Source organism: Hylobates moloch, unplaced genomic scaffold (genome assembly GCF_009828535.3).
Source record: "Hylobates moloch isolate HMO894 unplaced genomic scaffold, HMol_V3 SCAFFOLD_2, whole genome shotgun sequence".
NCBI lineage: Eukaryota > Metazoa > Chordata > Mammalia > Primates > Hylobatidae > Hylobates > Hylobates moloch.
The window spans coordinates 2,019,651-2,032,885 of record NW_026652277.1 but is presented as its reverse complement, the minus strand read 5'-3'; positions in this window follow the sequence as shown (position 1 = coordinate 2,032,885).

Sequence of the window (13,235 nt, the reverse complement as noted above, 5' to 3'; positions counted from 1 at the left end):
CGGTGTTTCTCCAATGCAACGGAAGGAATTGCATAACAGAGAAATGCCCTAGCTTCTTTTAAAGAGACTTTGAATTACATCAACTCAGAGTAGCTATAGTAGCTGCAGAGAAACTGAGAACTCAACATGAAATTTAAAGGAATTAGAATTCCAATCTACAGATTTAAGGAGTGCTGAGAACTATAAAGGCATGTTATGTTTGTAACTAGAATTGGAAACTATAAGGTATCAAAGCAGTTCCACAGCACTTGGAAACCCTAGACCTAAGGTTGAAATTATAATGCTGATGTTACAACATATACTGTCAGTAATTTGCATAGGGATACAGTTTAGAGTTTTAAAGCATGAGATTCTTGTCATAAGATATGCTCAGTTTTTTTTTTTAATACTGTTTCAGGTAAATATGCTCAAGTAAGTTGGTTGTATCAGTCACTCTCCTGTTTCTCAGCACATTGGGTTGAGTATGAGATTGACCTTCACAGAGTGTGGGCCCAGGAAGAAGACACTGCAGATATACCACCCTTGCTGAATACAAGGAACGCGTTACCTGCAACAAACCTTTCAGAGCATTGTGTTTTAATGGAAAAGTTTCTTGCCAGGCGCAGTGGCTCACATCTGTAATCCCAGCACTTTGGGAGGCTGAGATGGGAGGGAGGATCATTTGAGGCCTGGAGGTCAAGGCTGCAGTGAGCCATGATGGCACCACTGCACTCCAGCCCTGGGTGACAGAGCAAGATCCTGTCTCAAATAAAATCGAAAAACAAACAAAAAAACCACAAACTTTCTAAAAGGCGCATTCATTAAGTTAAGAGATAAAGGCATGGTTTGGGAAAATAAAATGGCTTTCGGCCAGCTACTATCCAAGCTTCTTCTCCTGTAAGTATTTTCTGATCAGTTCATTGAATATGTGTGTTTCTATTTTGAATGGCACATCTTCTTTTATTTAATTTTGGATAATATTTGAATACTTACCCCTCTGGTAAAATTAATTCATCCATCCAAAAGATGCAATTATTTCCAAAATCAAAATGGCGAAGGAATGTCATAATTCAAAGGGAAACAGGCCTAGGACTGTATCTGTCCAGAGTTCTAATATTTATCAAGCACTGGAAAGGATGGAACTGTTATGTGCAATTCTAAAAATAAAGGGTTTTGTGTAAAATGTATCTTTCTTTGTGAACTCTATGTATTCAAAGAATATAGGTGTTTCATCCAGAGTAATATCAATATGACATCAAAAGAAAAGGGAATACATTTTTTCCATTTATGCAGATTTTACATGTGAAATAACAGGACCCCAAACATTAATGAAATAACAGGACCCAAAAATGTAAAATAACATGACACAAAACATTAATGAAATCTCGTCTTCTGTGCAAAAGTAGAAAGAAAACACATCTGTATATTTTAAATTCCCAGAGACGTTACATGCTGTCTGTGCGTCCTCATTTGTCACCCCCCAAAATGACCTCAGACCCCCACAAGCCTGGCCGGGGACCCTGACTTTCCAGGCCCTCATTCCGACCTTACGAGGCTGCGTCCCTCCACATGAAGGAAGGTGGTTTCTGGGAGCTGGAGCCTGGAACTGTCCTGTCCAAATGGCAGGCAGGGTGTTTTTAACGTCATGTGGATTGATTCCGTCTGACCTTGCCGCGTTTTTCATCGTTCTCACAATCATTTCTGTAGGATCTGGGCCGGACTCAGCAGCACTCACACCAACAAGCACAGGTCTGCAGAGCCTGCAGCCAGAGTCGAAAGCCATACAGAAATGGCTGGACCTGGGCTCCGGGGTGCGGATCAATGGGCTCGCAGGGAGCCCTGGGAGAGGGTCTGTGCAGTTTTCACTGTGAAAACGCTGCTAGTACACACATAATCCTGAAAGGAATGGGGAAGAGAGGAGATTGTACAGCTACCGGCAAGAGCTGTGCTGTTTCAGAGATCTCCCAGCGGACGTCTGGGCATGCATGGCCCTGGCCCAAACAAAGAGGCTTAACTTGCTGTTTAACCGAAAGGATTGAGTCTGCTGTTAGTTCAAGCAGTGACCAGGGATGGAACAGCCCAGAAATTGTTGTCTAAACAGCTTACAGGCGCAGCCGGCCACACGTGGCTTCCTCTGCAAAACCGATTCGGGGAGAACAGGCTACAGGAGATGGCAGCAGGAGTTGTGTGTGTGTGTGTGGGGGGCGGGGGGGGTTTCTCACAACCTGCGCGGATCCGTGTCCAGCACCTCCGAGGCCTGGAACGTCTCATTCCCATCACGGTGTGGACTCAACTCAAGGCGTCCACGGGAAAACAGCTTCTAAAATCTTCCCCGCTGTATTCACATGTCTCCCATAAATACCCTCAGCCTTTGCCTTCCATTCTTTTTATGTTTTGTAAAAACAGTCGATTTTTCTGGATTTAAAAAAAATTTTAAATTGTATTTTACTTTTTATTTATTTATAATGGGTACATAATAATCATGCACATTTATAGGTTACAAGTTAATGTCTTGACACATGTGTAAGCTGTGTAACCATCAAATCAGCCTATCTTCTTAAACCTTTATCATTTCTTTGTGATGACAACATTCGAAAACCTCTTTTCCAGTTATTTTGAAATATAAAATACGCTATTGTTAACCGGTCACCTGCCGTGCACTACAACACCAGGACTTGTTCCTCCTCCTTCGGTCTAATGGGAACTTTGTCCCCTTTGACCAATTTCTCCCTATTCTCTGCTCTCCTCAATCCTCCTCATCCCCTGAAACCATTATTCTACTTTCTACTTGTACGAGATCAACTTTTTAGACTCCACCTACAAGCAAGAGCATGCAGTATTGGTCTTTCTGTTCCTGGCTTATTTCACTTAAGGTTCTCTAGTTTCACCCCAGAAACTATGGCTGCAAACAACAAGATTTCATTCTTTTTATAGCCAAATAATCATATTCCATGGTGTATACGTACCACATGTTATTTATCTGTGCATCCACTGATGGACACTGAAATCCATTCCACACTTTGGCTGTTGTGAATAGTACTGCAAAAAACAAGGGACTGTGAAGGCTCTTTGACAAACAGAATTTTTTTTCCTTTGGGTAGGTACATAGTAGTTAGATTGCTGGATCGAATGATAGTTCTATTTTTTTATTTTTGGGAACCTCAGTACCATTTTCCACAATGGGTGTAATAACTCACATTCCCACCAGCAGTGCGTAAGGGTTCCCTTTTATCCACATCCTTGCCAACACTTGTTGTCTTTTGATTTCTGTTTTTTTGAGACGGAGTCTCACTGTGTCACCAAGCCTGGAGTGCAGTGGCACAATCTTGGCTCACTGCAATCTCCGCCTCTTGTGTTCAAGTGATTCTCCTGCCTCAGCCACCTGAGTAGCTGGGATTACAGGCACATGCCACCACACCTGGCTATTTTTTTTTCAACATTTTTGGTACAGACGGGGTTTCACCATGTTGGCCAGGCTGGTCTTGAACTCCTGACCCCAAGTGATCTGCCCACTTCGGCCTCCCAAAGTGCTGGGATTACAGGTGCAAGTCACCTCGCCTGGCCTGATTTCTTGATAGTAGCTCTTTTGACTGGAGTGAGATGATACCTCATGGTGGTTTTGGTTTGCATTTCCCTGAATGTTAATGACATTGAGCATTTTCCGTATATCTGATGGCTGTCTGTATGTTTTGTCTTCTTTTGAGAAATATCAGCGCAGGTCTTTTGTCTATTTTTAAATCAGATTATTTTGCTGCTGTTGAGTTGTTTGAGTTGTTTTTATACTTTAGATATTAACGCTTTTTCAGATGTAGAGTTTCCATACCTTCTCTGTAGGTTCTTTGTTGTGTTTATTGTTTCCACAAAAAATTATTAGAATCCATAAACCAATTCAGCAAAGTTGTGGAATACAAATCAGCATACAAAAATCAGTGGCATTTCTATATGTCAATAGAAAATCATCTGAAAAAGAAATCAAGAAAGCAATTTCTTTTATGATAGCTAGAGAAAATAATGAGGCAATCCAGGGAGATCCTATCTTTACCAAAAAAAAAAAAAAAAAACAACAGAGAGAGAGAATCAGAACTCAGAACCTTTTGCAACAAGTTTTCATGTAAAAGCAGAGAAATGAGGCTACAGCTAACGAAACACATGGGCTGTGTAGAGGCATTTGCTCCCTAGGGTGCGTGTGCCTGGTGTTCCTGTGTGTGTGTGTGTGTAAGCTGGAAGAACTGTAGGCTATGTTCTGATGGGGATTGTCCAGCAGAGAGAGAAAAGTGATGAGAAGAGGCACATGTCCTTGCATGAACAGTATTTGAGATGACCTAGAGCATGAATGGGGGGGTTGCCCTTAGCCAAGAACACATGTGTTCAGTTTGAGCACAGATGGAAATCTCAGTGCACAGATGCAGTTGGTGCCTGGGGAAGTTCACGAAATTATCTTCTACTGCTTCTATTTTCTAAAGGAAAATTTTGGAGATTATTAGCCAAAACTGAGGAAGGAGGACAACATGTTGGAAGTTCGAAAAACACGGAAAAAGCATAACACTGGACTCCACTTACAGCTGGCAGTCATGTGTAGAGGGGACCCTCTATATTGTGTGGATTTTCTTCCAGACATGAGCAAATACAAGCATAGAGGAGGTGGAGAGTTAGATTTAAATTAGGGAGGGAGGGGGTCAGGTGCTCCAAAAAGTGCAAGAGCTGAGATGCAAGTGGATTAAAGTGCAAATGGCTGAAGCTGATGGCGAGTGGTAGGATCTCAGCCGGGCGAGGGGCATGCTGCAGCCGAGAAAGTCTGAGCCGGGCAGAGATGCCTAGCAGCTGTGAAATCCTGAGATGTGCACAAGGGGACAAAGGCAGCTGCTGACCTCTATCCCTTCAGTTCACCGGTATACGCTCATGGATGACTCCCGAATGCTCGTGTGAGAGCAGAGGAAAGGAAGAGACAAAAAGGCAGACGACAGCTTGGGAGTATGGACGCCTGGAATCAAATGCGTCTGTTCCTACTTAGACCTGTACATGAGAGCCATGCCTTTAAAAAATAAATACCTCTGCATGTGAAAATGATAGGATCCCTCGGTGGACCCTGGTACCAATGCTACATTTCCAATGCCCTGGCAGAAAGCATAAATGTCACCAAAAAGCACAGGGCCAATCTCTGGTGTAATCTGTGAAGATGGAATGCACATATCTGGTGAAATATCAGTGAAACCTGCAAAAGCTCTGTCCACAGCACAAGCAGCCAGGGAGGCAGGGCAGCTCCATTCTCTGAGCCCAGTGCTCAGAACCTCTGGCACGAACACAAACCGGTGAACAACTGAAATGACAAGACGTAAATCTCTGTGGCTGGCTCTGGCCTGCTTTCCCTCCAGGTGAAGTGGGAGCCTGATATCACCCAGGGCAGAGCGCACAGAGAGTGCAGGAGGAGGGGCCGGGAGGAATCTGTGGCGGCAGCTTCCTGTTTCTGGGATCTGGCCATGTCCTTGCTCTTGCTTCCACTGGAAGACCAAGCTTCTCCATGATAAAGGCTGTTTTTGCTGCAAGGAAATGAAATTGTTCTTCTGTCACTTGCAGTCACAGGAATCCTAAAAATATAGCCCATTAGTCAAGCAAACAGAAAAACAGATGTCCAAATACTCAGCCAAGAATGATCGTTTGAGAAAGCTAAGCTCTCAAATCAGAACAGAGAGCTGGCTCATTAAAATGAGGAAGCACTTTTTAAAAATTCACACCTAAACATTACATTTGTAGGATATTTTATCTTAAAATACCTAAGTACATAATCATTTGCCAATTAAAAAAATTAATTTTTATAAACACATTATCCATGATTTTTTCCTGGTATAGCAAAATGTTCCAATAAGACCTAAAGAAATTCAGCTGTCTTGCATTGGCAAGGAGACTTCTACAGTGGGTCTGTGCTTTGGTTGGGCCGCATGGAAGGGCTGAGGGAACTTGGGAGACTCCTCTGCTGTGTCTGTTGGTGTTGCTAAAAGAAGGGCATGATTTCACAGGTGGGAGAAGCACAGGCCATCCTGGGGAGCTTGAGACTCCCAGACATGGTCCCCGTGTCCTGCTCAGTTGTACAGGGCAGATGGCCTCAGGTTTAATCACCAGGCATTGTGTTTCCAGAGGAACCCAGAGGGGTGTTCAGTGAGATTCTTTGAGCCTTCCTGTCAGGAAGCCTAGCCAGGCTGGGTAACCAGTTAACCAGGTGTAAATATGAACTAAACATCGCCAAACAGTGAAACATCCCAGGCTGCTTCCAGGGAAGTTTTGAACTATCAACACCACCTTGTAATTCCATAGCTAGCCCCTCTCATCCTTACCTTGGCTGGGGCATGGAAGCAGAATGCTGGCTGTGCCTTGAGAGAGTGCAGGTTTACCTGGCCCAGCTCCGAGAGGTGGTCTGGTCATCCACAATCTGCAACTTCCTCCTGGCCCAGCTCTGAGAGGTGGTCTGGTCATCCACAATCTGCAACTTCCTCCTGGCCCAGCTCTGAGAGGTGGCCTGGTCACCTACAATCTGCGACTTCCACCTGGCCCAGCTCTGAGAGGTGGGCTGGTCATTACAATCTGTGACTTCCTCCTTCCCTCCAAGTGAACACCAGTGAGGAAATGTTGACCTTGACCATACCTCCTTGCAAAATTCCGATGGGGAGCAGTGGTTTACCAGCTGCAAGATGAGGGGGCAGTTTCTCAAAAATTGATATGTTTAGCTGATATACGTTTCAGGCCATTCCTGTGGGTTATAAAGAAATACCTGAGACTGGGTAATGTATAAAGAAAAAAAGGTTTAATTTGCTCTGGGTTCTGAAGGCTGAACAAGCATGGTACTGGCACCTGCTCAGCTTACAATCATGGCAGGAGGAGATGCAGGGGCAGGTACGTCACATGAGGAGAGTGGGAGCACGAGAAAGAGTGGGGGAGGTGCCACATTCTGTTAAACAACCAGATCTCCTGTGAACTGTGTGAGGACTCATCACCAAGGGCATGGCCCAAGCCATTCATGAGGGATCCACCCCATGATCCAAACACCTCCACCAGGCCCCACCTCCAGCACTGGGGATCACACTTCAGCATGAGATTTGGGAGCCACTCGCATCCAAACTGTATCAATATAGTTGCACCTGTCTTCATTGCTCATTGCAGATAAATATTGAACATATGGGTTTACGGGATTCAGCTGGCTGGAGATCAGAGTTTAGAGACTCTCAGAGGCACCATCTGAGTGACTAACCAAGTAAAAACCTGTGACCCCCCCCAGAACCAAACACCTCTTTTTTCTAAATTCTAATTCGCACATGCCAGATTCTCCCAAACCAAGCACATCCCAGTGTAGTGAAAGCACCCTCGGGAGGCATCATTGGAAAGTCCAAGGCCCTTCCAGAAAGGGGGGCTCTCTTTGTGCCGATGTTTTGCTCCTGTGCTTCAGCTCATCAATAAACTTGGTGCAGGCAGAGATTTGTACCTAAGCGAGACTGCTGGATGTCCCGGGCTTCCACGGTCCTTCACCTGTCTCATCAAAGTATGATTTTTGGCAATGCTATTATTTAAAATACTTTAACAGATTGAAGATTAAAGACGCTATACCTCTCCCAACTCTTTAGGTGCGATATATGAGGTATATTACCTTCCTGCAGATGATATTATTTGTAAGGCTATGTTTATAGGGAATGTAAACTTGTTACATGCAGAAATTATAAAAAGTCAGTGGGGTGTTTACTAAATGCATTCCCAAGTATGAATACAGAAGATGTATTCATGTATTTTTTCACACTCTTCGCTGATATAGCATGCCTTAGTTGCCTTTCCTAGAATAAATGTTATGTTCTATAAGTAGCATGTAGGTGTGTCAGAGGTGACTCGTCTCAGTGTCTGTGGAAGTTGTAGAGGTGGAAGGTGAAAATGCTAGTTAATGTTCTTTGTGAAAGCAACCGATTTGAAAATGTTCTTTTTCTCCTTTTATCTTTATCTTAAGCTTCCTTCTTCTCCAGACAATTTTCTCCAGCCTTGCCTTTTTCTTAACCTCAGGAGGAAATCTAGCTTTCCACCATACATTTTGAAATTCCTGTATGTTTTATGCACATGTTCTTTATTAAGTTAAACAATTTCCATCTTATTTTATCATGAATTGTTGTATTTTGTCAAATACTTTTTATGATACATGATTTTACTTGAGTCTGTTGAAGTACTGAATTTCTGAAATAATTTTCATATGTTGATCCAAACTTACCTACTTGAAATAAAATATCACCTTACTGCTGTATATAATTATTTTTATACATTGTTTAATTTTATCTGATGTTATTTAGTGAAATGTTTTTTAAATAACTTTAAAAATATTAAATTCCTACAAAGTATGTTCTCCGATCACAATGGAATTAAATTAGATACCAATAACAGAAAAAAATTCAATATTCAAATATGCAAAATTCAAATTCAAATACGCAAAAATTCAACCACACATTTCTAAATAATCAATGGATCAAAGAATAAATAGGAAAGGAAATTAGAAGATACCTGGAGATAAATGAAAGTACAACTCACAAACACTTATTGCATGCAGCAGCACCATGCTTGGAGAGAAGCTAAGACTTGTCAACAAAACAATAAAACAGCGATTAAAAGATCATCTCAAATTACCTAGTTTTTCACTTTAAGAAACTAGAAAAAGCAGAGGCAACTAAACTCAAAGCAAGCAAATGAATGGGAGTAACAGAGGTTAGCGCAAAACTGATGAAACCAAGTATAGAAGAACAGTGGGAAAAAACTAATGAACCCAAAAGTTGTTGATTTGAAAACATTTCGAGAACACTGGGCACGTCTATGCTCAGGCGAGCAGAGGTTCTGTGGCAGCTTCTCGGGAGCACAACTCCTTGCAGTTTTCAGCTAGAATGGATCACTAGATCTAGAGGCAAGCAAGGCAATCTGAGAAATAGTTTCCATCCGAAAAGAGGCAACATTGGAGAGAACACTCACCCATTCACACACACAGGCACTACTTACTGCCTTGAAGGAGGGTGGATCATAGTAGCCGGAAGGACGGTGCAAGTGTGTGGAGGGGCCCTCTGTCTGCTGCAACAAGGCTTTCGAAATTCATGTCATGGCATCCCATAGTATGTCACCTCCTGCAAATGTTCCTCTTTTGGGTTGGAACAGAACAGCTGAATACAAGTCAGGAAGTAGTTCGTTGACTCACCCAAATGCCTATTTTGAGATATTGAAGAAACTGAATTTTCTTGCTAAAAGTAAGCATCAAATAGATCCCTTTCCTTCAATTATGCCAAGAAGTAACAAACTTAATTAATCACCAGTGCTTGCTACTTAATTTTATCTTGTGATCAAACTGATAAAAGTCAACATTTGTCAGGGGGGTGTTTATATGCCAATTATAGTAAATTATTACTAGCCCCTAATTAAGTTGTTTGTTTTGAATAAGCTGGGTTTGGTCTCTAGGCTCTTCTAATAAATGAGTTACATGTTTAAATTATGTAAAATGCAATTGTCACTGCAACACTCAAAGTTTACACTCTCTCAACACTTTCAATGCTGAAATACAGACTTTCTTTTCTTTCTAAATGTTTGCATTTGCTAGGATTAGGTTGTAGCTTTTAGTGTGCTTCTCCCAATATAATCTTAGCTCTCATTAATAACTTAAATAATATAATTTTCAAAAACTTGTGTTTGGGATGTTGTCATATTTTAATTAATAAGTTATTCTTATAGGTATTCTCTTAGAGAAAACACATATTATTTATTTGCATAATAATCAATTACACTGGTTTCTTAAAATAATGGCATTCTTGGTTATCTTTCCTTAGAAACTTTTATTTAGGAAACTTTAACTAGGCATTTGGTACTATGATAAGTGTAACCCCCTTTGTTTCATCCATAAGGGTCTGAAGCTATTCTAAACTGTGTTCCACAAATATTAGAATCACAGAGTAGATTCAACAAATTCATTTTGTGTAAAGATACACATTCAATTATACAGCCTACATCAATTGAAATAATATTTAATAATTTATAGTACCATATGTTTTATTTATTTTGGTTTCTAACTTGATGAACTGAAGGCTCTGGCCCTTAATTTTATAAGCTGCAAAAATAAAAAATAATAAGGTCACCTATTTCATTGTGTTTTTTTAAAATTAGCTATGTAGGCCAGGCACAGTGGCTCACACCTCTAATCCCAGCACTTTGGGAGGCCAAGGCGAGTGGATCACTTGAAGTCAGGAGTTTGAGCCCAGCCTCGCCAACATAGTGAAATCCCCTCTCTACTAAAAATATAAAAATCAGCTGGGCATGGTGGCACACGCCTGTCGTCCCAGCTACTTGGGAGGCTGAGACAGTAGAATTGCTTGAACCTGGGAGACAGAGGTTTCGGTGAGCCGAGATTGTGCCACTGTACTCCAGCCTGGGTGATAGAGAGACTCCATCTCAAAAAATAAAAATAAACAGATATGTAAAGTATCTTGCACAGTGTCTAGTAAGAGAAAATGCTAAATCAATATTAAGTAGTCAACTAAAATGTTGTTGTCAATGTTAAAATTAATACTACTTTATTGGGTTTTTTGTTATTCATGATAAATCCTTTCAAGATCTTTTTACAGTGAAGCAATTAATGTTTTTGAGGTGCAAACAGATGACAGATGTCTCCGGTTTCTGCTTGCGGATGTGGAGAGCTGGGAGGAGCACCGCTTGGAAGCCTACAGTGAATGAGGGGCCGAGTGGTGAGTTTCTGGGTTTTCTCGAACCTATTCAAGAGCTGAAGTTTCGAGGACAACTAACTTGCTTTAAATCAAGGAACAGTTTAGAGCTGTTTCAACTACAGATTTCCAAAGTAGAAAAGGGCTGCATGTGAAAATTCAGTGAGCAAACTAAAACCATAAGGAGGAATGCCATATGCCCGGCAGAATCATTGAAAAGACACAAAACGCCAATTGTGGGTGAGAATGTGGAGGAGCAGGAACCTCACCCGTGGGTGGTGGGGATCTGGGCAGCACAGCCACTCGGAAAGGGGCTTCCCAGCTACTTAAAAAGTTAAACGTTAGCTCAACATACAATCCAGAAATTCTACTCTTAGGTATCGACCAAATTGAAGTTTTACAAAATCTGTCCATATAAAGAGGTCTGCAGATGTTCAAAGCACCAGTATTCACAATGGCCAAATCCTTCAGATAACCCAAATGTTCATACACTGATGACTAGATAGACAAAATGTGATATTTTCTTGCAATGGAAAACTATTAAACAATAAAAAGGAATGAAATACTGATACAGCTATAACGTATCAGTTTCTGGATAAATCTCAGAAACATGCTAAGTAAAATAAGCCAGACACACATGGCTACACATTATACAATTCCTCTTATAGACTAGACACAGAATAGATACTGATAAATTGAGACACAAAACGCCACTCAGTGCTCGCATGGGGCTGGAGAAGGGAGGGGGGATGGGCTATAAATGGGCTTGAAGGGATTGGGGGATAATAGAAATGTTTCAAAACTGGATTTTGGTGGTAGTTGGACAATTTTGTAAATTTTCTAAAGAATCGTTAAATTGTACACTTACTATGGTAAATTTGATAGGATAAACTATACTTTATTAAAATGACTAAGAGTCAGCATCGTAAGAAGAAGGGAATTCACACAAGCATCATTGTGCAGCTGCTCTGTGGGGGACACAGTGCAGGAAAAATATCTGGGAGCAGAGGGTGCTTCTGCCATGCAGAGAGGGTTTTCAGAACACTCGCTTCAGCATTGCATCTCATGAAAGTTACCATTTCCTGGAGAATTACCCGTGACACTGGCATGGTTAGAGAAGTGCCGAGATAGGAGTCAGGAGACCAGAGTCAGGCCCAGAAGATGCTACTGCATAGCTTTGTGACTGAGGTGGGGTTGGGGACAGGCATGAGGGGTGGCACCCGTAGCTCCTGGCTCAGGCAGAATCCTCCTTCCAGGACACCTCCCTCCAGCTCTCACCGCAGTGGCGGCATCAGGTCTGTGTGTGCCACCCTTGCTTAAAGCACAAGATGGCCACAGACTGTCATCTTTAGAGTGGGGCTCACCTGTCACCTGTCTACCCATGGTATTAGTCCGTTTTCACACTGCCTCAAAGAAATACCTAGACTGGGTACTTTATGAAGAAAAAGATGTTTAATAATCTCACAGTCTTACATGGCTAGGGAGGCCTCACAATCATGGTGGAAGGCAAAGAAGGAATAAAGGCACATCTTACATGGTGGCAGGAAGGAGAAGAATGAGCAAAAGTGGGGTAAGCCCCTTAAAAAAGAATCAAATCTCTAAGAACTTACTTAATATCCCAAGAACAGCATGAGGGTAACCGCCCCCGTGATTCAGTGACCTTCCACCAGGTCCCTCTCACAACACATGAGGAATATGGAAACTACAGTTCAACATAGGGTCTGGGTGGGGACACAGCCAAAGCATATCACCAGTCCAGTCCCAAGCCTTCAGTGTGGCATGAGGACCATGGATGGACGTGGTCTGGTGCTCTATAAGGAACATAATGATTCTGTCCTAGGGTCTTCTCAGGATCACATAAGGACACCTGTCAGTTTTTGAGGATTCACGTGGGCTGTGGCACTAGACTAGATGAGACTCGACATTCTCTCATTTAAACCTAAAGTCGGTGCTACAAAGGGGGTCCTATTTGTAGGCTCATTTGTGCCGTTGAGGAGACGCCCACAGACAGGTGGAGCAGACACCCTCTGTCACCTGGAGGGCAGGTCATGGAGCAGGGCTTTGGCTGGGTAGTCTGACTCACATAGGTGCTTTCCCGCAGCTCTGACATGGACGTGGGATGCCAGGTCTTAAGTGGCCGGGCAGTATCCCTCGGGACAGCAGACCTCAGGAGCTGTGTGAGGGTCCATTTACCCAAAAGGTGCCATGCACAGTTTCCCTGCATTTGTCCCAGGCAGACCTCGGACAATGCCCATATCTCAGCCCCCATGTACACAGCAGACATCAGGAAGCAGGCGGGGTTCCCTGGAATTGTGAAATCACATAAAAAAATGGAAAGTTTAAAAGTTTACTTAATGAAAGAATCTCCACAGGGTGAAAAAATACAAAGAATTTAGGTATCTGACTTAAATGTCGAAGTGACATTTACCGAATTTGAGGCAAGCTTTAGATTCTAGAAAACCTGGCCTGAGCTGGGCCCGCATGACAGCTGTGTCTTTGCAGCCTGAGGATGGCATCCGTATCTTCAATGGCCAAACACACGTC